Below are 22654 nucleotides of genomic sequence, written 5' to 3'. Positions count from 1 at the left end.
GGTGGTAGTGCTGGTGGTGGTGAGGGTAGTAGTGGTGAGGGTGGTGGTATTGCTGGTGGTGGTGAGGGTGGTGGTAGTGCTGGTGGTGGTGAGGGTGGTGGTAGTGCTGGTGGTGGTGAGGGTGGTGGTAGTGCTGGTGGTGGTGAGGGTAGTGGTGGTGGTGGTGGTGAGGGTGGTGGTAGTGCTGGTGGTGGTGAGGGTAGTGGTGGTGGTGGTGAGGGTGGTGGTGAGGGTGGTGGTGAGGGTGGTGGTGAGGGTGGTGGTAGTGCTGGTGGTGGTGAGGGTAGTGGTGGTGGTGGTGAGGGTGGTGGTAGTGCTGGTGAGGGTGGTGGTAGTGCTGGTGAGGGTGGTGGTAGTGCTGGTGAGGGTGGTGGTAGTGCTGGTGGTGGTGAGGGTGGTGGTAGTGCTGGTGGTGGTGAGGGTAGTGGTGGTGGTGGTGAGGGTGGTGGTAGTGCTGGTGGTGGTGAGGGTGGTGGTAGTGCTGGTGGTGGTGAGGGTAGTGGTGGTGGTGGTGAGGGTGGTGGTAGTGCTGGTGAGGGTGGTGGTAGTGCTGGTGGTGGTGAGGGTGGTGGTAGTGCTGGTGGTGGTGAGGCTGGTGGTGGTGAGGGTGGTGGTGGTGAGGGTGGTGGTAGTGCTGGTGGTGGTGAGGGTAGTGGTGGTGCTGGTGGTGGTGAGGGTGGTGGTAGTGCTGGTGGTGGTGAGGGTAGTGGTGGTGAGGGTGGTGGTAGTGCTGGTGGTGGTGAGGGTGGTGGTAGTGCTGGTGGTGGTGAGGGTGGTGGTAGTGCTGGTGAGGGTGGTGGTAGTGCTGGTGGTGGTGAGGGTGGTGGTAGTGCTGGTGGTGGTGAGGGTGGTGGTAGTGCTGGTGGTGGTGGTGAGGGTGGTGATGGTGGTAGTGATGATGGTGGTGATGAAATACGGGTTACAGAAGCGTCAAGTTTATTTAGGAACAGGTACACAAAAGCACAGTGATCATACATACTATAAATTACCGAGGATAACCCCCAAAAAGGTCAGACAAAGTGGCTTATTTAGATTGGAGTCCTTAATTACCATTATTAATTTATGAGGACGAACTTAACCGTCAATTTTATACATCACATCGGGAACCTGCAGCAACCAGATTACATCCAAGTGTAGACTAGATCCAATTCCTTGGATCAAAATCCTTCACCGGCATCAGCAGTGGTGGTAGGTGGCAGTGGGCAAGTTTAATTGCACCTACTACACCTGTTCTCCTAACAGTAAATAGATACCTAGGAGTTACTCGACTGTGGTCGGGTGGCATCCTGGAGGGGAAGACCTAAGGTCTTAACGGAACCATTACTGCCAGGGTGTCTCGGAATATGAAGGACTATGAATTCTCCCAGGTTACTTCCCAGGCTACTTTCCAGGTTACTTCCCAGGCTACTTTCCAGGTTACTTCCCAGGCTACTTTCCAGGTTACTTCCGAGACTACTTTCCAGGCTACTTCCTAGGCTACTTCCCAGGTTACTTCCCAGGCTACTTTCCAGGTTACTTCCGAGACTACTTCCCAGGCTACTTCCTAGGCTACTTCCCAGGCTACTTCCCAGGCTACTTCCCAGGCTACTTCCCAGGCTACTTCCCAGGCTACTTCCCAGGCTACTTCCCAGGTTACTTCCCAGGCTACTTCCCAGGCTACTTCCCAGGCTACTTCCCAGGCTACTTCCCAGGCTACTTCCCAGTCTACTTCCCAGTCTACTTCCACGGCTACTTCCCAGGCTACTTCACAGGTTACTTCCAAGGCTACTTCTTAGGCTACTTCCCAGGCTACTTCCCAGTCTACTTCCCAGTCTACTACCCAGTCTACTTCCACGGCTACTTCCCAGTCTACTTCCACGGCTACTTCCCAGTTTACTACCCAATCTACTACCCAATCTACTTCCCAGTCTACTTCCCAGTCTACTTCCCAGTCTACTTCCCAGTCTACTTCCCGGTCTACTTCCCAATCTACTACCCAATCTACTACCCAATCTACTTCCCAGTCTACTACCCAATCTACTTCCCAGTCTACTTCCCAGTCTACTTCCACGGCTACTTCCCAGTCTACTACCCAATCTACTACCCAATCTACTTCCCAGTCTACTTCCCAGTCTACTTCCCAGTCTACTTCCCAGTCTACTTCCCAGTCTACTTCCCACTCTACTACCAAATCTACTTCCCAGTCTACTTCCCAATCTACTACCCAATCTACTACCCAATCTACTTCCCAGTCTACTTCCCAGCCTACTTCCCAATCTACTACCCAATCTACTTCCCAGTCTACTTCCCAGTCTACTTCCCAGTCTACTTCCCAGTCTACTACCCAATCTACTTCCCAATCTACTTCCCAGTCTACTTCCACGTCTACTTCCCAGTCTACTACCCAATCTACTACCCAATCTACTTCCCAGTCTACTTCCCAATCTACTTCCCAGTCTACTTCCCAGTCTACTTCCCACTCTACTACCAAATCTACTTCCCAGTCTACTTCCCAATCTACTACCCAATCTACTACCAGTCTACTTCCCAGCCTACTTCCCAATCTACTACCCAGTCTACTTCCCAGTCTACTTCCCAGTCTACTTCCCAGTCTACTTCCCAGTCTACTTCCCAGTCTACTTCCCAGTCTACTTCCCAATCTACTACCCAATCTACTACCCAATCTACTTCCCAGTCTACTTTCCAGTCTACTACCCAATCTACTACCCAGTCTACTTCCCAATCTACTACCCAATCTACTACCCAATCTACTTCCCAGTCTACTTCCCAGTCTACTTCCCAGTCTACTTCCCAATCTACTTCCCGGTCTACTTCCCAATCTACTACCCAATCTACTACCCAATCTACTTCCCAGTCTACTACCCAATCTACTTCCCAGTCTACTTCCCAGTCTACTTCCACGGCTACTTCCCAGTCTACTACCCAATCTACTACCCAATCTACTTCCCAGTCTACTACCCAATCTACTTCCCAGTCTACTTCCCAGTCTACTTCCCAGTCTACTTCCCAGTCTACTACCAAATCTACTTCCCAGTCTACTTCCCAATCTACTACCCAATCTACTTCCCAGTCTACTTCCCAGTCTACTTCCCAGTCTACTTCCCAATCTACTACCCAATCTACTTCCCAGTCTACTTCCCAGTCTACTTCCCAGTCTACTTCCCAGTCTACTACCCAATCTACTTCCCAGTCTACTTCCCAGTCTACTTCCACGGCTACTTCCCAGTCTACTACCCAATCTACTACCCAATCTACTTCCCAGTCTACTTCCCAATCTACTTCCCAGTCTACTTCCCAGTCTACTTCCCACTCTACTACCAAATCTACTTCCCAGTCTACTTCCCAATCTACTACCCAATCTACTACCAGTCTACTTCCCAGCCTACTTCCCAATCTACTACCCAGTCTACTTCCCAGTCTACTTCCCAGTCTACTTCCCAGTCTACTTCCCAGTCTACTTCCCAGTCTACTTCCCAGTCTACTTCCCAATCTACTACCCAATCTACTACCCAATCTACTTCCCAGTCTACTTTCCAGTCTACTACCCAATCTACTACCCAGTCTACTTCCCAATCTACTACCCAATCTACTACCCAATCTACTTCCTAGTCTACTTCCCAGTCTACTTCCCAATCTACTTCCCAGTCTACTTCCCAATCTACTACCCAATCTACTTCCCAGTCTACTACCCAATCTACTTCCCAGTCTACTACCCAATCTACTTCCCAGTCTACTTCCCAGTCTACTACCCAGTCTACTACCCAGTCTACTACCCAGTCTACTTCCCAATCTACTACCGAATCTACTTCCCAGTCTACTTCTCAGTCTACTTCTCAATCTACCCAGTCTACTTCCCAGTCTACTACCCAATCTACTACCCAATCTACTACCCAGTCTACTTCCCAGTCTACTTCCCAGTCTACTTCCCAGTCTACTTCCCAGTCTACTTCCCAGTCTACTTCCCAGTCTACTTCCCAGTCTACTTTCCAGTCTACTAATAGAAAGTAACAGGTCAAGTACACAGCAATAATTTTGAAAGCTAGGATAAACTAGCAGAGGACACTGTACCTGCTGGGTTTAAAAACAGTGTTTCATTTTAAGAAAGGAATCAGGTGTAGATAACCTTTCATTGTGACGACGTTTCGCTCTCTGTGTATTCAGTAAAGCTACTACCGAGCGAAACACTGTCAAAACAAGAGTACATCCTTGTAATAACATAGTTACAGTTGTATGAAACGCTAAACCCTGTGAATCACTGAGCTGAAGGAGAGATATGATCACGACATACAAGATACAATAATAATAAATAATAATAATAATAATAATAATAATAATAATAATAATAATAATAATTTATTATTATTAACCATTTTAAGGTCAGAATTCCTGGCCTGGAAATGGTCATTATAATTTACATAGCTAATTACAGAGTAAACTAATACAATATACATGACTCAAAAACAGTAATGCCAAACCTGACTCACAGTCTCTATCTCAAAAAAATATTATACAAATCTTCTTCCAAAACGCATAAAAGATGGTTCTAATATTACCCACATGGACCACGGGGGGCGGTGACCCCTCTTGAAGGGACTACAGGTAACCCAGACGTAACTACAGAGACCAGGCTCAAGTGCCTCATCCTACACTGCAGAAATGGAAGATAATCAGTTTGATCCGCGAGAGAAGTAACTCCAACTCCTTAGATCAAGAGCACCTCACCAACACCAAAAACACTAACTCTGTACTAATAGATATTAGTCAAAATATTTTAATTTTACGGGCAAGCAGGAAGCAGTCCGAAAATCGTAAAAAAATATGATCAGGGTAACACTATACACTGTGACACGAGGCAGCTGCCTGGTCTGTGTACACGCCCCCACGCCCCCAGAATCATGTTCTCATACACCCTACCTCCATATGCTACATATATGATTTTTTAATAATTCTTACGTATCGTCCTATTAAATATAATTCGCCATTATAGCATAAGTGTAATTAGTTAGGTAATTATATTTACAGAAAGCGCCTTTAAAAATCCCCCGTATATACTGTGATTATTTTTTTTTTGTAAATCCGACCGAAAAATTAATCCAAAATTGAATATCAGGTACTGTCAAGGACACTCTATATGCTATTTTATTTTTCATGTAGTTTTTATATTGTATTTAAAAAATTGCATAATAACGAGGAGCTTTTTGGGAGAGCTGACTGTATATAGAGCTGTATAAGAGAGCTGACTGTATATAGAGCTGTATAAGAGAGCTGACTGTATATAGAGCTGTATAAGAGAGTTGGCTGTATATAGAGCTGTATAAGAGAGCTGACTGTATATAGAGCTGTATAAAAGAGCTGACTGTATATAGAGCTGTATAAGAGAGCTGACTGTATATAGAGCTGTATAAGAGAGCTGACTGTATATAGAGCTGTATAAGAGAGCTGACTGTATAGAGAGCTGTATAAGAGAGCTGACTGTATAGAGAGCTGTATAAGAGCTGACTGTATATAGAGCTGTATAAGAGAGCTGACTGTATATAGAACTGTATATAGAGCTGTATGAGAGCTGACTGAATATAGAGCTGTATAAGAGAGTTGACTGTACATAGAGCTGTATAAGAGAGTTGACTGTATATAGAGCTGGATAAGAAAGCTGACTGTATATAGAGCTATATAAGAGAGCTGACTGTATACAGAGGAGCTTTATAAGAGCTTTGTCTTATTTATGACTCTATCCTTAACAAACAAATTTTTTTAAAATTTAAAACACGTGTGGCTAACACCAGACTCCACGCAGTCACAGGTGTTGTAACACCTGGGGAATGCGAGAGGTTGGTGAGAGGGGGGGGGAGTAATCCCGTTTGATACGAGGAAGAGGGAGAGATGAAAAGCTCCAGTGCCTTGGATCAAGAGAGCCCTTCACAAACATCGAGGGACCACCAGAATCGGTTATAAGTCATCGTTATCTCCCCCGACGTTATCAGTGGGTTTGAAAGCCGTTAAGTAGCCACATGTCTCTCTCAAAAAGATTGCAGGTGTGACAGGATGTCATTGTTCAACACGTGTCTAACTCACTGTTCAATATGTAACTCGCTGTTCAACATGTGTCTTAACTCATTGTTGCACAAGTGTCTAACTCACTGTTGAACATGTAAATCATTATTCAATATATGCCTAACTCACTGCTTCACGTGTCTAACTCACTGTTCAACATGTGCCTAACTCACTGCTGCACATGTCTAACTCATTGCTGCACGTGTGTCTAACTCATTGTCAAGTCAGAACTGGGGAGCCAGAAAAGTTGAGACGGTCCTGTAACAAGGACTGAATTCACAGAATATTTCAAACTCTCGGCCAGTAGATAAGCTCATCGGGGAAGATAACACATCAGATTAGGTATAACTGTTTTCAGTCTAACACAGTACTTATTTCGAGGGATAGCTGTACGTAGAGTGCTGATCATCAGGGGATGTACATACGTACGTGGTTGGTAACGCAAATTACACTTGTCAAGGACGATACACAAATTGCAGATATATATTTTGAATATATGTCCATTCGGTCTCTGAAACTACGTCCATCCGGCTTACGTAACTATGTTCTAGACCAGGTAACTAGCCATCCGGCTTGTGTAACTAAATTCTAGACTTCGTAACTAGACATCCAGCCTATATAACTATCTTTTAAACTAGGTAACTAGACATCCAGCCTATATAACTATCTTTTAAACTAGGTAACTAGACATCCGGCCTATGCAACTATGTCCATCCGGCTTATTCAACATCGAGAGTCACTCAAAAGAGGTTCTCCCTGGCCTATACCTGGTGTAACCACCTGAGCTCACACGCCCACACCCGCGATCACAACGCCCACAACACCAACGGGTGCACCAACGTCTTCACCTTGCCCACTTAAGCTCACACGCCCACGTTTTATAGCTTATATACACTGATGCAGTATAGCCTACAGATACAGACACTAGCTATGTTATAGCAGAGATAAGGACCTTTGAGTATAACTTATACTTGCTGGGTATATTTAAGTGTTTTTTTTTATTTCTAGGTGCTTGCTTGTGTTTTTCTACTCCGAGTGGTGACTGTTGTGTTGCTGTGCTCTAGCTGCCCTGGTTCCATATGTGGTTCATGAGATTACTCGCTGGGAGGGTAAAAAAGTTACCAACGGTCCCATTCATCACTCTCTCTCTCTCTCTCTCTCTCTCTCTCTCTCTCTCTCTCTCTCTCTCTCTCTCTCTCTCTCTCTCGGGTAGTTTATTCTCTTCCACAAATCCCCCCATGTACACTCAAGTGCTCACATGTAATCTTCATTTTCTCTGTCTCTTGGCGACCAAAATATCAACATGTCATGCACGGAATTAATATTTCAGTGCATGATCCCTGCTGCCTCGGACGTGCTTCAGTGCTTCCACGTGCAGCTCTTGACTTCCTGCAGTGACTGGACTTGAACCCAAGTCTTCACAACAAAATTATTCTCTACAAAAGCATGAGGTTCGGCAGACAGGAGAAAATTATTCCCAATGAAGGGGAAGGGATTCAGTGAGAACATTACGGGATAAGTGTAAAGGGACCAAGACTTCGAAAACCCTGAAAGCTTTGGTAGAAGCGCGTTTGTGGTGGGAGACTTTCAAAACGTCTTTTATTGTTAAAGATTTTTCAGCGTTCTGTGTGAGAGAGGAAGAGACAGAGAGAATGAGTTGAAGTAGGTAACAGCTCTAAGCTTGTCAATAAAGTTAGGAATCCTTAACTTGTCAATAGCTTGTCAGTAATGTTAGGGAACCTTAATCTAACCTTGTCAAACCCTGTGTAAAAAGAACGAGAGAGAGGGAGGGAGAGAGAGAAAGAAGAAGGATAGATCTGTCACTTCAGCAGAGTTTTCAACACAGGAGGGATGTGCGTGGTCTTACTGTTCTGTACAAGACCAATATTTTCAAAGTACCACACTTGGAGCCACTTCGAGGACAGCGCGAAACAAGCTTCGATACCACAAGACGGGCAGAAAGCAGCAACTTCACTCTGGCTGTACCCTTCTCCAGAACATCACTTCATCTGAGATCATTTATCCCCAGGATGACTCGAGTATGGAACACATTCGTACAGCATTATGATGTCAACGAGATAAAGTCAGTCGATCAGATGAAAATGCTGGCCCACAGATGGCTCCAACTTCATCCTGTTCATTATTTGTATGTCTCATAATAATAATAACGCTTTCAAATGAGCTAATGTAGGTAACAGCTCTTAGCTTGTGAATAAAGTTAGAAATCCTTAACCTGTAAATAGCTTGTCAATAAAACTAGGGATCCTTAACCTAACCTTGTCAAACCCTGTGTAAAAAAAAAGAGGGAGGGAGGGAGAGAGAGAGAGAGAGAGAGAGAGAGAGAGAGAGAGAGATCGCTGGCTCACAGATAGCTCCAACTTCATTCTAATTATCATTTGTATATCTCATAAAAAAAAGGCTTTCAAATGAGCAGATGTAATTAACAGCTCTTAGCTTGTAAATAAAGTTAGGAACCCTTAACCTAACTTTCTAAATCTCTGTGTAAAACAAAAGAGAAATGGCTTGCAATTTCTAATTTACACTAAAAAAAAAAAAACTTCAACATGTTAGTGATAAATAAAAATTGGTTTATGTGGATAGTTCTTGTTTGTATCTGTCACCTGCCCCCTGAGCATCACTGTTTGTATCTGTCACCTGCCCCCTGAGCATCACTGTTTGTATCTGTCACCTGCCCCCTGAGCATCACTGTTTGTATCTGTCACCTGCCCCCTGAGCATCACTGTTTGTATCTGTCACCTGCCCCCTGAGCATCACTGTTTGTATCTGTCACCTGCCCCCTGAGCATCACTGTTTGTATCTGTCACCTGCCCCCTGAGCATCACTGTTTGTATCTGTCACCTGCCCCCTGAGCATCACTGTTTGTATCTGTCACCTGCCCCCTGAGCATCACTGTTTGTATCTGTCACCATGAGCATCACTGTTTGTATCTGTCACCTGCCTCCTGAGCATCACTGTTTGTATCTGTCACCTGCCCCTGAGCATCACTGTTTGTATCTGTCACCTGCCCCTGAGCATCACTGTTTGTATCTGTCACCTGCCCCCTGAGCATCACTGTTTGTATCTGTCACCTGCCCCCTGAGCATCACTGTTTGTATCTGTCACCTGCCCCCTGAGCATCACTGTTTGTATCTGTCACCTGCCCCCTGAGCATCACTGTTTGTATCTGTCACCTGCCCCCTGAGCATCACTGTTTGTATCTGTCACCTGCCCCCTGAGCATCACTGTTTGTATCTGTCACCTGCCCCCTGAGCATCACTGTTTGTATCTGTCACCTGCCCCCTGAGCATCACTGTTTGTATCTGTCACCTGCCCCCTGAGCATCACTGTTTGTATCTGTCACCTGCCCCCTGAGCATCACTGTTTGTATCTGTCACCTGCCCCCTGAGCATCACTGTTTGTATCTGTCACCTGCCCCCTGAGCATCACTGTTTGTATCTGTCACCTGCCCCCTGAGCATCACTGTTTGTATCTGTCACCTGCCCCCTGAGCATCACTGTTTGTATCTGTCACCTGCCCCTGAGCATCACTGTTTGTATCTGTCACCTGCCCCTGAGCATCACTGTTTGTATCTGTCACCTGCCCCCTGAGCATCACTGTTTGTATCTGTCACCTGTCACCTGCCCCCTGAGCATCACTGTTTGTATCTGTCACCTGCCCCCTGAGCATCACTGTTTGTATCTGTCACCTGCCCCCTGAGCATCACTGTTTGTATCTGTCACCTGCCCCCTGAGCATCACTGTTTGTATCTGTCACCTGCCCCCTGAGCATCACTGTTTGTATCTGTCACCTGCCCCCTGAGCATCACTGTTTGTATCTGTCACCTGCCCCCTGAGCATCACTGTTTGTATCTGTCACCTGCCCCCTGAGCATCACTGTTTGTATCTGTCACCTGCCCCCTGAGCATCACTGTTTGTATCTGTCACCTGCCCCCTGAGCATCACTGTTTGTATCTGTCACCTGCCCCCTGAGCATCACTGTTTGTATCTGTCACCTGCCCCCTGAGCATCACTGTTTGTATCTCTCACCTGCCCCCTGAGCATCACTGTTTGTATCTGTCACCTGCCCCCTGAGCATCACTGTTTGTATCTGTCACCTGCCCCCTGAGCATCACTGTTTGTATCTGTCACCTGCCTCCTGAGCATCACTGTTTGTATCTGTCACCTGCCCCTGAGCATCACTGTTTGTATCTGTCACCTGCCCCTGAGCATCACTGTTTGTATCTGTCACCTGCCCCCTGAGCATCACTGTTTGTATCTGTCACCTGCCCCCTGAGCATCACTGTTTGTATCTGTCACCTGCCCCCTGAGCATCACTGTTTGTATCTGTCACCTGCCCCCTGAGCATCACTGTTTGTATCTGTCACCTGCCTCCTGAGCATCACTGTTTGTATCTGTCACCTGCCCCCTGAGCATCACTGTTTGTATCTGTCACCTGCCCCCTGAGCATCACTGTTTGTATCTGTCACCTGCCCCCTGAGCATCACTGTTTGTATCTGTCACCTGCCCCCTGAGCATCACTGTTTGTATCTGTCACCTGCCCCCTGAGCATCACTGTTTGTATCTGTCACCTGGCCCCTGAGCATCACTGTATCTGTCACCTGGCCCCTGAGCATCACTGTTTGTATCTGTCACCTGCCCCCTGAGCATCACTGTTTGTATCTGTCACCTGCCCCCTGAGCATCACTGTATCTGTCACCTGCCCCCTGAGCATCACTGTTTGTATCTGTCACCTGCCCCCTGAGCATCACTGTTTGTATCTGTCACCTGCCCCCTGAGCATCACTGTTTGTATCTGTCACCTGCCCCCTGAGCATCACTCTTTGTATGTCACCTGCCTCCTGAGCATCACTGTTTGTATCTGTCACCTGGCCCCTGAGCATCACTGTTTGTATCTGTCACCTGCCCCTGAGCATCACTGTTTGTATCTGTCACCTGCCCCCTGAGCATCACTGTTGTATCTGTCACCTGCCCCCTGAGCATCACTGTTTGTATCTGTCACCTGCCCCCTGAGCATCACTGTTTGTATCTGTCACCTGCCCCCTGAGCATCACTGTTTGTATCTGTCACCTGCCCCCTGAGCATCACTGTTTGTATCTGTCACCTGCCCCCTGAGCATCACTGTTTGTATCTGTCACCTGCCCCCTGAGCATCACTGTTTGTATCTGTCACCTGCCCCCTGAGCATCACTGTATCTGTCACCTGCCGCCTGAGCATCACTGTTTGTATCTGTCACCTGCCCCCTGAGCATCACTGTTTGTCACCTGCCCCCTGAGCATCACTGTTTGTATCCGTCATCTGCCTCATGAGCATCACTGTTTGTATCTGTCACCTGCCTCCTGAGCATCACTGTTTGTATCTGTCACATGCCCCCTGAGCATCACTGTTTGTATGTCACCTGCCCCCTGAGCATCACTGTTTGTATCTGTCACCTGCCCCCTGAGCATCACTGTTTGTATCTGTCGCCTGCCCCCTGAGCATCACTGTTTGTATCTGTCACCTGCCCCCTGAGCATCACTGTTTGTATCTGTCACCTGCCCCTGAGCATCACTGTTTGTATCTGTCACCTGCCTCATGAGCATCACTGTTTGTATCTGTCACCTGCCTCCTGAGCATCACTGTTTGTATCTGTCACCTCCCCCCTGAGCATCACTGTTTGTATCTGTCACCTGCCTCATGAGCATCACTGTTTGTATCTGTCACCTGCCTCATGAGCATCACTGTTTGTATCTGTCACCTGCCCCCTGAGCATCACTGTTTGTATCTGTCACTTGCCCCCTGAGCATCACTGTTTGTATCTGTCACCTGCCCCCTGAGCATCGGTGTTTGTATCTGTCACCTGCCCCCTGAGCATCACTGTTTGTATCTGTCACCTGCCTCCTGAGCATCACTGTTTTTATCTGTCACCTGCCCCCTGAGGATCACTGTTTGTATCTGTCACCTGCCTCATGAGCATCACTGTTTGTATCTGTCACCTGCCTCATGAGCATCACTGTTTTTATCTGTCACCTGCCCCCTGAACATCACTGTTTGTATCTGTCACCTGCCTCATGAGCATCACTGTTTGTATCTGTCACCTGCCCCCTGAGCATCACTGTTTGTATCTGTCACCTGCCTCCTGAGCATCACTGTTTGTATCTGTCACCTGCCCCCTGAGCATCACTGTTTGTATCTGTCACCTGCCCCCTGAGCATCGCTGTTTGTATCTGTCACCTGCCCCCTGAGCATCACTGTTTGTATCTGTCACCTGCCCCCTGAGCATCACTGTTTGTATCTGTCACCTGCCCCCTGAGCATCACTGTTTGTATCTGTCACCTGCCCCCTGGGGATCACTGTTTGTATCTGTCACCTGCCTCATGAGCATCACTGTTTGTATCTGTCACCTGCCTCATGAGCATCACTGTTTGTATCTGTCACCTGCCTCCTGAGCATCACTGTTTGTATCTGTCACCTGCCTCCTGAGCATCACTGTATCTGTCACCTGCCCCTGAGCATCACTGTTTGTATCTGTCACCTGCCTCCTGAGCATCACTGTATCTGTCACCTGCCCCTGAGAATCACTGTTTGTATCTGTCACCTGCCTCCTGAGCATCACTGTATCTGTCACCTGCCCCTGAGCATCACTGTTTGTATCTGTCACCTGCCTCCTGAGCATCACTGTATCTGTCACCTGCCCCTGAGAATCACTGTTTGTATCTGTCACCTGCCTCCTGAGCATCACTGTATCTGTCACCTGCCCCTGAGCATCACTGTTTGTATCTGTCACCTGCCTCCTGAGCATCACTGTATCTGTCACCTGCCCCTGAGAATCACTGTTTGTATCTGTCACCTGCCTCCTGAGCATCACTGTATCTGTCACCTGCCCCTGAGCATCACTGTTTGTATCTGTCACCTGCCTCCTGAGCATCACTGTATCTGTCACCTGCCCCTGAGAATCACTTTGTATCTGTCACCTGCCTCCTGAGCATCACTATCTGTCACCTGCCCCTGAGCATCACTGTTTGTATCTGTCACCTGCCTCATGAGCATCGCTGCTTATTATAAGTAATTCAGAATACCCATACAAACACTCCCATCCCCCCCACACACACACTATGTGCATATACCCGAACATACATACACAAACATTCACATGTGCGTACATAAACGTACAGCGATACATAGTACAAACATGATCGCCCACATGGGTACGTACATGAACGTACATTCACAAATACACACACAGAATGTATTCCGTTGCTCAGTCAAAGCTTCAGGTTTGTAATTACGAGGCTATAATAATTGCTTCATTACAGGTTGCGCTGTGACCAGCTCGAAGAGGGTAAGAGAGAAGGAAAGAGAAGAAGGAAACGATAACAGATGAGTTAGGTTCGGTAAGGTTTGTCAGAAGTGTCTCCTGACGCGGATCTTAGTCACATGATGACCGACCATTGGAACTTTTGATCATCTGACCGAGGCCTTCCGCTGGCTTACCGGTCCACAGTCGAGTAGAGAGACGAAGAGAGATAGAGAAATCATAGCATAAAATTAATATTTTCCTTTATTTATATTTACTTTATTTTTACTTGCTATTATTATTATTATTATTATTATTATTATTACCACGCAAGCATGGCAACTGTACGTAGCTCAGCTATAATAAATTATAGATCTTATGGTCGCTTTTACCGCAGTGGTCTTAAATTTGTCCAATTATTCCCGGTGTGTGCTTCCGTAACTGTTCCCGGAGTGTTGGGTTCCAGCTACTGGGCCCCGACATCTCAGCCACTAATCATGGTGCTCATGGGAAAGTGATAAGCCCGTAGATAATTAATTGTCTGATGTGATGCATTTTTTATCCCCCTTGCATAGTGTAGTCGATGTATTTAAATTTATATGCAGCTAATGCGACATTTTGAGGCAACGTTTCGCTTGACAAATCTCCTGGAGAGCAAAACGTTGCCACCGTAAAATGTCACACCAGTTTCACTTGTGTCCAGCTTAAATAACATTGTCGGTAATTCTACCAACATTATTGCAATCTGAATTTATGTAAGAAGATATCCGATGCTCTATGGTAAGTTCAGTAACAACGCACTCCTCCCCACCTCTACAGCCTTCTCTCTTGTGTAGGTAAGTTATAAATAGCTTCCAGCGTTGGTACTCTGCCTTGACGCGGGTGACGGAGTAGTAGCATGTGAAGAGGAAACTGGACGAGTATCTTCGCCAGTTGCCAGAATAACCAATCTGCGCTTGATATGTGGGCCAGAGGGCCGCCAGCAGCAACAGCCTGATTGACCAGGCAAGCACCAGACTTTGGTATCTTGACTTATAAAATGTTTCGTCTGTACAGCAGGTTTCATCAGACGAATACAGATGTTATTATAACACTGGAGACTGTAGAAGAGGAGAGGCAATATAGAGGCGATCAGTCCCTCACCCTTGATAAACAATGGTCTGTCTCTTAGCCTGCTCACTGAAGATGGTCAGTCTCTTAGCCTCTTCACTAAAGATGGTGTCTCTTAGCCTTGTCGATACAGATGGCTAATCTCATACCGTCGTCAATAACGATGGTCAGACTCTTAGTCTCGTTGATAAAGATAATCCATCTCTTAGCTTCGATAATAAACCGCTAAACCTGTGTATTTCATCAACTCCTCATTTAGAAAGTAATTCTTAACATTCTACAAATTCCCTTTTCCACGGTGAGCTAGGCGTGATCTGTAGACATGAGCGTGTGAGATGCGATTTCTCCTCCTCCAGGTCGTTGACATGTGTCAAGAACAGTACTGGACCCATTATTATAATCACAGGGAAGCGATAAAACCGTGAACGTCGTACAGCTCCTAGAGAATGAGACGTAGTCGGATTTAATCGGAGGATGGAGAGGGATAGGCAACTTCAACTAATCTGACCAGTATTAATTAAGGCAGACTCACTGAAGGGAGGACGAGTTGCGGTACTCATCCCCTGAGGAGCTCCACCTGAAAACTGGGAATTGACCAAAGAAAAAAAAGCATATAGACAAATACATAAATGGGGTTTAAAACATCTTCACTTCAAGGAAGAGCAGGTGGAGGGCGAAACGTTCTTTTAATGACTTAAGTAACCACAAACGTCTCTATTTACATTGAGTCCTTCGTGTTACGGTTCTTTTGGTCCTCTCACTTCTACTACTACTATCCCGTCTGTTATTCAGATTCTCTCAGTGGCACACTCAGTTATCAGAGCTCGCTTCTTAGCTTTACTAATTATTGACCTGCATGTCAGTGTGTGTGTGTGTGTGTGTGTGTGTGTGTGTGTGTGTGTGTGTGTGTGTGTGTGTGTGTGTGTTTATATTAACGAAGCTTATATGGGAGTTTGTTCAACAGCATAAGTAACTGTGTACGCAAGTGTCTGCATGTGTATGTGCATGATGGAGTGTACGTATAATGGTTTCCCCGTGCACATGCACAAGTGTATGCGTGCACGGAACATGCAGGAAGCAGGTGGCGTGCGTTGAGCTGTGGTCTCAGCAAGCACAGACATCTGCCTATCGATATTAACGCGCCGTGTTCATTTGCATCTTAGGTATGGGAACCCTTCTCGTTTTCTCCCTGCGTTGTTGCTTCCTTATCTCGTTTCCCCGTTCCTTCTTATCCCGTTTATTACAAGTTTATGCAATAAGAACACAGTAATCACACTAAAAGGGTAATATCAAAATATGTAAAATAACCACTGTGAATGATAGTGAATTTCTAAGCACTTTCGTGATTTCTCACATTATCAAGGAACTTTGATAATGTGAAAAATCACGAAAGTACTTGGAAATTCACTATTTTTGATATGGTAAATACATGCAACGTCTGTCCACTAATATGATTCAGTAAATGTTAGTTATCACATTTCAATATAAACACTTTTATATTAATACGTTTTAGTTTCACCATTATTTTTTTTACATAATTATAATTTTTTTTTTTAATTTTTTGTCCCATTTCCTATAAACCACCAAAAAAATCACAATTTCCTTGAATACTTTCAGACAGTTTTGATCACAAATTATCTTTCGAGTGTGAACGTAACAGTCCCTTCACAAATTACGTTCTGCAATAAAATCAAAAACAATTCTCTAAATTACTTTCGGGTCACACACACCCGAGGAGAGGAGACACAGCAACCTCCCACACCTGCTGAGCCACACACACACACACTGAGAGCCACACACACACTGCCAGAGCCACATACTAAGACCCGACTCAACACGTGCAAATTCCACACTGCCATCGCTCGCAATCCTCCCCAGTAACGACCAAAACAAATACCACGAACAAAAATTGAACCCATTCTAAATTCTTAACAGATATACCAAGCTATATAATTCTCGATTACACTATGGTATTTACGGTATATTTTCCTCTCGGCCTCGAGGAATAATTAACCACACAATAACTTCGTGACTGGCAACACACCCCAACGTCACCTAGTCGATGTGGAACGCAGACGGTGACGACAATTACCGACGGTGTGCCGGCACGCGATAAAGATCATTTTACGATACACTATTTCCTCCCTAAAACTTGATGTTTCAATGTCAGAGTGTTCCTCAATATTTACACAATTATATATTATGGTAAAAGACCTTCCATATGCAATTAAGCAATGGAATAAAGTCTAATGGCACAAGAGGACATTTAACCACTAAAAATATTAAATAAATCAAGGAAATGGCGTGAAGGAGACATTATGAGCCAGAATTAAGGCAGTGTGCCAGGCAGGGAATGGTGAGGCCGCAACAAACAACCATTACGGTGAGGTAAACAACGTAAACACCCACATGTTCCATGTGTTTACACGAGAAAATGTGGTGTAGCGTACATTACTGAACAAACTTCGTTATGGCTGCAGTGTACAAATGCGCTGTTCTCCATAGTTACACTGTGGGAGTTATAGGTATGGGGAAGTGAATGGAAAGAGAGACAGAGACACAGATAGAGGCACCCAGAGAGACAGACAGAGATACAGAGACACACAAAGACAGAGAGAGACAGAGGGAGGGAGAGAGAGAGAGAGATTCATGATCATAGTTAGGTGTGTATATACCGTCCAAATAAACAGTTTATTTGTTCATAACAATTCATCTGAACTTCTTCGTCAAGTGTTCTTTATCTTTCTTTATCTTTCCTTGGCTCATACCTGGACTTTTTTCCATTTCCCAGGACCTTGTAACCCCATCGGATTTAGAGCTTCCCCATGAATATAACAAAAATTTGCTACCAATGTGTAAGATATCCATCCATTGTGGGTGTAAGATTATGCATGAAGCCGACTTGCAACATTCAAGGGTTTTCAAGGATTCTAAAAGCTTATTTTTTTTAAGGCGTGTCTCATACTTTTAACTGGAAAACGTAAACTTATATTCATATTGAAACCAATGTTATTTTTATACGAATTTCGATTCTATTATATTTCGTTCAACTATGAAATGGCTTGACACAAATTTCTGGCCTTTTTAAAATCAATTTTCGCTAAGTATATTATTATTATTCTTTAATAAAGTTATATTGCAGTTTTATATAGTGTTTAGTAGTGAGAGTATATAGCTTTATCAAGAGTATCGAGCTTCATCAGGCTATCCGGTAAAACTTAAAGCCTAACGTTGTCCCGAAGGTACTGTCTTTTCAATGGCTAGTCTGGTGTCCCCAGCTGGTTTACACACGGCAGGGAATTGTCATCTACTCCTGTTTACAAAAGCGATGCTTGATTCTGGTTTTAAAATCTGGCTTTAGGTCAAATTTTGACTAGAATAACATGAAACCGGTCATAGGTACGTGACAGATATGTGACAGGTATGTAGAAGTTGTTTGAGAAGTGTCACAGCTGTCACACACTTCACACTCATGTTGTGACAGGTTTAAAAGTTCGATGTAAACATTTCGTAGGTACCATTTGGGAGTGATAATGAAACAGGCTTCTCTTATAACTACTCCACCTCTCTTTCTCTCTCTCTCTCTCTCTCTCTCTCTCAGGCAGCGGAAGAGTCAGCTGACCCGCAACGCCAACATAAAACATAGTCTACATTTTGACAAATTGTTGTACTAGCCTGGTTATGAAAAAAAAAAGAAAGGAACCCGAGCACTTATAAATGATCACGGGTGTTAAATTACTTCACGGAGAAAATTGGAGAGATGGATACGGGGGGAGGGTGGTAGTAGAGGGGAAGGGGAAAATGAGAGAGGAGAAAGGGAAGGAGAGAAAAGGGGTAAGAGATATATGAAGAGGCGGAGAGGAGGGCGAGGATTGAAAGATGCATAGGGTATGGGTATGAAATGAAGGTTACTGAATCGAGGAAGAGAAGACGTGAATAACGAGAGATGGAAAGGGAAGATTAGGAAAGGAAAGGATAGAATAACGAGGTACGCTGGTGTGAACTAATTATCAAGCAAGATCCTAAGTGTTCCTGGCGAGGAAGAAGTCCACCAGACCTCATCGCCAGGATGATAAATATGTGAGGATAGTGTGTCAGGGAAAATAAAAATAATAAATAAAAAGGCAGCGAAGGCACACATTCGATCTCATTTGGCTGACATTCTAGTGCTCGACTACTCAGACCCTCACTGAGTGAGCTGTTATGTGGTAAATTCCCTTGGTAACCAGTTGGGCCATTGATGAATTGGCTCCATGTAAATACCCCTCAAGGAAGGTTCCTTGATGTTGGTGAGGGGCTCTTGATTTAGGGAATTGGATCTGTGCTCCAGTTCCCCGAATTAAGCCTGAATGCCTTCCACATCCCCCAGGCGCTGTATAGTCCTCCGGGTTTAGCGCTTCTCCTTGATTATAATAATAATAATCCATGGAAATAAAGTGAGACTCCCAGAGTTCTAAGTGCACCCTGGGTGTTTAAAATTACATAACGTCCCGCGTCCCTGAAGGTTATAAGCGTCGGATAACTGTTATATTTTATGGTAAATAATAAGGAAAATTAAGAAAATGAGTTTTTAACTTCACCTCAGTGCAGCAAATTGTGGATTATGATCTAAGTTCACTCACTGGAAGTTCACTCACTGGAAGTTCACTCACTGGCAGTAGTGTCGAGTTTTCTAGTGGAATGAGTATTGCTGCCCCGTACAACGCAGTTATTTATACACGAAGTCGGTGAGGTCTTGGCTGCTCTATAGGTACTTAATCAGTATTGTATCGCAGAGTCTGACTGCAGAGTCAGCATGTTGGCGTACTAATCTCACATGCTGACTCGGTTCACCTAGTGGGGGACAGGTTTTGGGGAATTTATCAGCTCTTCTGGATCGAATTCTGGGCACAAAAAGAAAAAAGGTCAAGCCTTTGACTTAAGGGAACCTGATTACTTAAGGATATATATCAAACCCACATACAAAAAAAAAAAAAAACAGAAATAGCCACAAAACACACACACACACACACACACACACACACACACACACACACACACACACACACACACACACACACACACACACATTCGGGGCCAGGAGCTAGGACTCGACCCCTGCAACCACAAATAGGTGAGTACACACACACCCACACACACACACACACACACACACACACACACACACACACACACACACACCCACACTTCTCACGACCTTATCATAAAGGAGGTTAACACAAGTCGACCACAAAACAACCCTGAACAATAGAACCAAGTGTTAAACCCTTGTTATAAATCCTCACTGGACAAAAAGCGACATTTCCACTGCAGGAGGCAGGAGAAAGCATCCTGATCTGGGACCGGGCCGCGGGGCCGATGATGACCCTAGAGGTCAAATACTCAAACTTGCCGTTATTATATACAATTTTCAACATTGAATAATCAAGTTATATCTTTTCACCTGAATTATAAAAAAAAAAAATCAGTGTTTCTCCGAAAATTTATACTCACCTATGTGTGGTTGTACGGGTCGATTCACAGCTCCTGGCCCTGCCTATTCAATGATAGTGAATTTTCATATAATCTATATAAATATTATTTGCGACCAGTGTATAATTTCTTTATAAAACATTTGCCCCAATTATATTAACCCCCTTCCCCTTTAAAAAATATCTATAGATCATAGAAACTACGTTTTCTGTGAATAATATTTTTGATTCATAGAAAACAAATATAAAGGTAAACTATTGAAAAAGGTTGGTGGGGGAATATTTTTTTATTAAGTAAGTAAGTTTATTCAGGTATACACAAATACAGTTACATAGAATTATCATACATAGCAGCATATGTGTAGAGAACCTGGGATAACCCAAAAAAGTCAGACAGAGTGACTGATTTCCATTGGGGTCCTTTTACCTTATTATTATAATATAAAGGTTATAATATTTTCTTATTATTCTACAATGAAGATAACATCTTATTATCATACTAAAGAGACTACCTACTACACGAAGGTCATTAAGACTATCTACAATACGAGGGTCATTACTAGGAATACGGTAAAATTTACACGTATGTTAGCTAAAAAATAGAAAATCATTCCCCTCCCTTTCTGTAGCTACATTCATCAGACACCTTTTGGCACTCTTCTTGAACTGGTTCATGCTATGACTGGCTTTGACATGTGCGGGCAGTCTGTTCCATTCCTTTATTGCTGTACAATAAAAGGTGTTTGAAGTCTGGCCACTGACTGTGGGTACTACAAAGTTGTGCTCTCTCCCCCTAGTACTATGATTGCTTTGGTTCCCAACCTTGACAAAATTGACAGCAAGATATTCTGGACATTGTTTGTGAGCAATTTTATAAACATGATTTAGCTTCAGTTGTTTTACTCTGTCTTCAACATTCAGCATATCCAACTGCTGTAATTCATCCTGGCCTACATGTTCTCTTGGTCCCAGCCCCAGGATGAATCTTACGATTTTGTTCTGGGTGATTTGCAGTCTATCTTTCAGTTTTTTTGTCAAGGCAGAGTACCAAGAAGAGCAAGCGTAATCCATATGGCATTGTATAAAGGCTAGACATAGGGTCCTGCGAGCCTCAGTAGGTAGACACTGTGCTTGTCTATACAGGAACTTCAGTCTGGCATTCGCTTTCTTTACTACACTGTTCCCTATCAATTCTCCTGACATGCATGGGTCAAAGGGGATTCCCAAATATTTTACTGATGAAACCAAAGTGATGGGCTCCCCATTACATTGAACATTAAAATTATTTACCCTTCTCAGTTTATGTTTCGTGCCAAAGAGAATGGCTTCAGTTTTCCCTAGGTGTAATGATAGTTTGTTGTCTACTAACCATTTGCTGCAGGACTCCAGTTCCAGTGTTAAAACATTAGCAATATATTGTGGGTCTTTACCTGACACTAACAGAGCACTGTCATCTGCATACAGTAGGAGTTTGCACTTGACACTGATAGGCATATCATTGACATAACACAAGAATAATAAGGGACCCAGAATACTACCTTGGGGAACTCCACATGTTATCGGCAGGGGTTCTGATTCTGTTTTGTTGATTTTGACTATTTGTCTCCTGTTGCTAAGGTAGGACTTAAACCAGTCTACAGAACCTATACCGATAGCTTGAAGTTTATTACATAATATATTGTGGTTGACAGTATCGAAGGCCTTTTGCAGGTCTAAGGTTACCATACCTATGAGGTTCCCCTTTGACATTTCAGTTCTCAGGTAATCCATCAGATTAATAAGGGAGGTGTCGGTTGAGTAGGATCTTCTAAATCCCGATTGATAGCTATGGAGAATGTTGTTGTCATTAAGGTACTTAACTACTTGAGAATACACCGCCCTCTCTAGAATTTTAGATATTATACTGAGTATACTAACAGGCCTATAGTTGCTTACATCAGACCTACTATTTTTCTTGAAGATAGGAGTAACTCTGGCCTCCTTGAACCCCTCCGGTACGGTATTAGTGGTGATTGATAGATTTATTATGTGAGCAATAGGGATTGACAGTTCAGAAGCACCATCTCTTAGGAACTTAGACGGGATGTTATCAGGGCCTGTGCTCTTAGTTGGGTTTAACTTGCTTAGTTCTTTTTGAATAAAGTCATGAGATACACTTACTAGTTGACAACTGTTTGGGGTTACCCCTTTATTGGTATAGTATGTTTGAAACTTATCAGAGTCTGTGTTAAAGGTATTTGATGCAGCTGGTAGTTTACTTACTAGTGTTGATGCAACAGATGTGTAGTATGAATTAAAGCATTTTGCCACCTTAGATGTTTCGTGGCATACCTCATTATCGATAGTGAGTACTATGTTAGACCTATCTACTGGCTTATGGCTATACCCCAACTGTTTTAGTTGTTGCCAGAGCTTTCTGGGGTTATGCTTATACTCTTCAATTTTTGAGCAGTAGTGCTTTGCCTTTGCTCCTTTTATAAGTCTCTGTACTCTGTTCCTCACCCTTTGGAATTCAATTAGTGCTGCAATATCCTGTCTGTTTGCTTTAAATCTTTTTAGCAGCTGGTCTCTGAATTTCATATTATCTAATATCTCAGTATTCATCCAGGGTTCAGTTCTTCGTTTAATCCTAACCTCTTTAACTGGTGCAATATTATCAAGGATGGTAGTGAATATTGTTTTGAATTTTTCCCAGGCATCGTTTACGTCCGTGCAACTTGTTATCTCTGT

At 44.2% G+C, this 22654-nt stretch overlaps 1 protein-coding gene across 5 annotated transcripts in view; it reads right to left on the bottom strand.

Moving 5' to 3' along the window:
• LOC128695634 (uncharacterized) overlaps window positions 1–22654 on the bottom strand; it is a 556361-nt gene that overhangs the window by 421312 nt on the left and 112395 nt on the right. The window contains exon 1 of one of the 5 annotated variants that reach the window (XM_070093281.1): window positions 16167–16269. The exons of the other annotated variants lie outside the window; for them this stretch is intronic. The gene's annotated coding sequence lies outside the window, so the exon portion shown is untranslated. Of the gene's footprint in view, window positions 1–16166; window positions 16270–22654 lie in introns of those variants that run through there. 5 annotated transcript variants of the gene reach the window in all.

This window comes from Cherax quadricarinatus, chromosome 42 (assembly GCF_038502225.1).
Source record: "Cherax quadricarinatus isolate ZL_2023a chromosome 42, ASM3850222v1, whole genome shotgun sequence".
NCBI classification, from domain to species: Eukaryota; Metazoa; Arthropoda; class Malacostraca; order Decapoda; family Parastacidae; genus Cherax; species Cherax quadricarinatus.
Note: the sequence above shows the minus strand (reverse complement) of the source record. Positions and strands in the feature narration are given on the sequence as shown.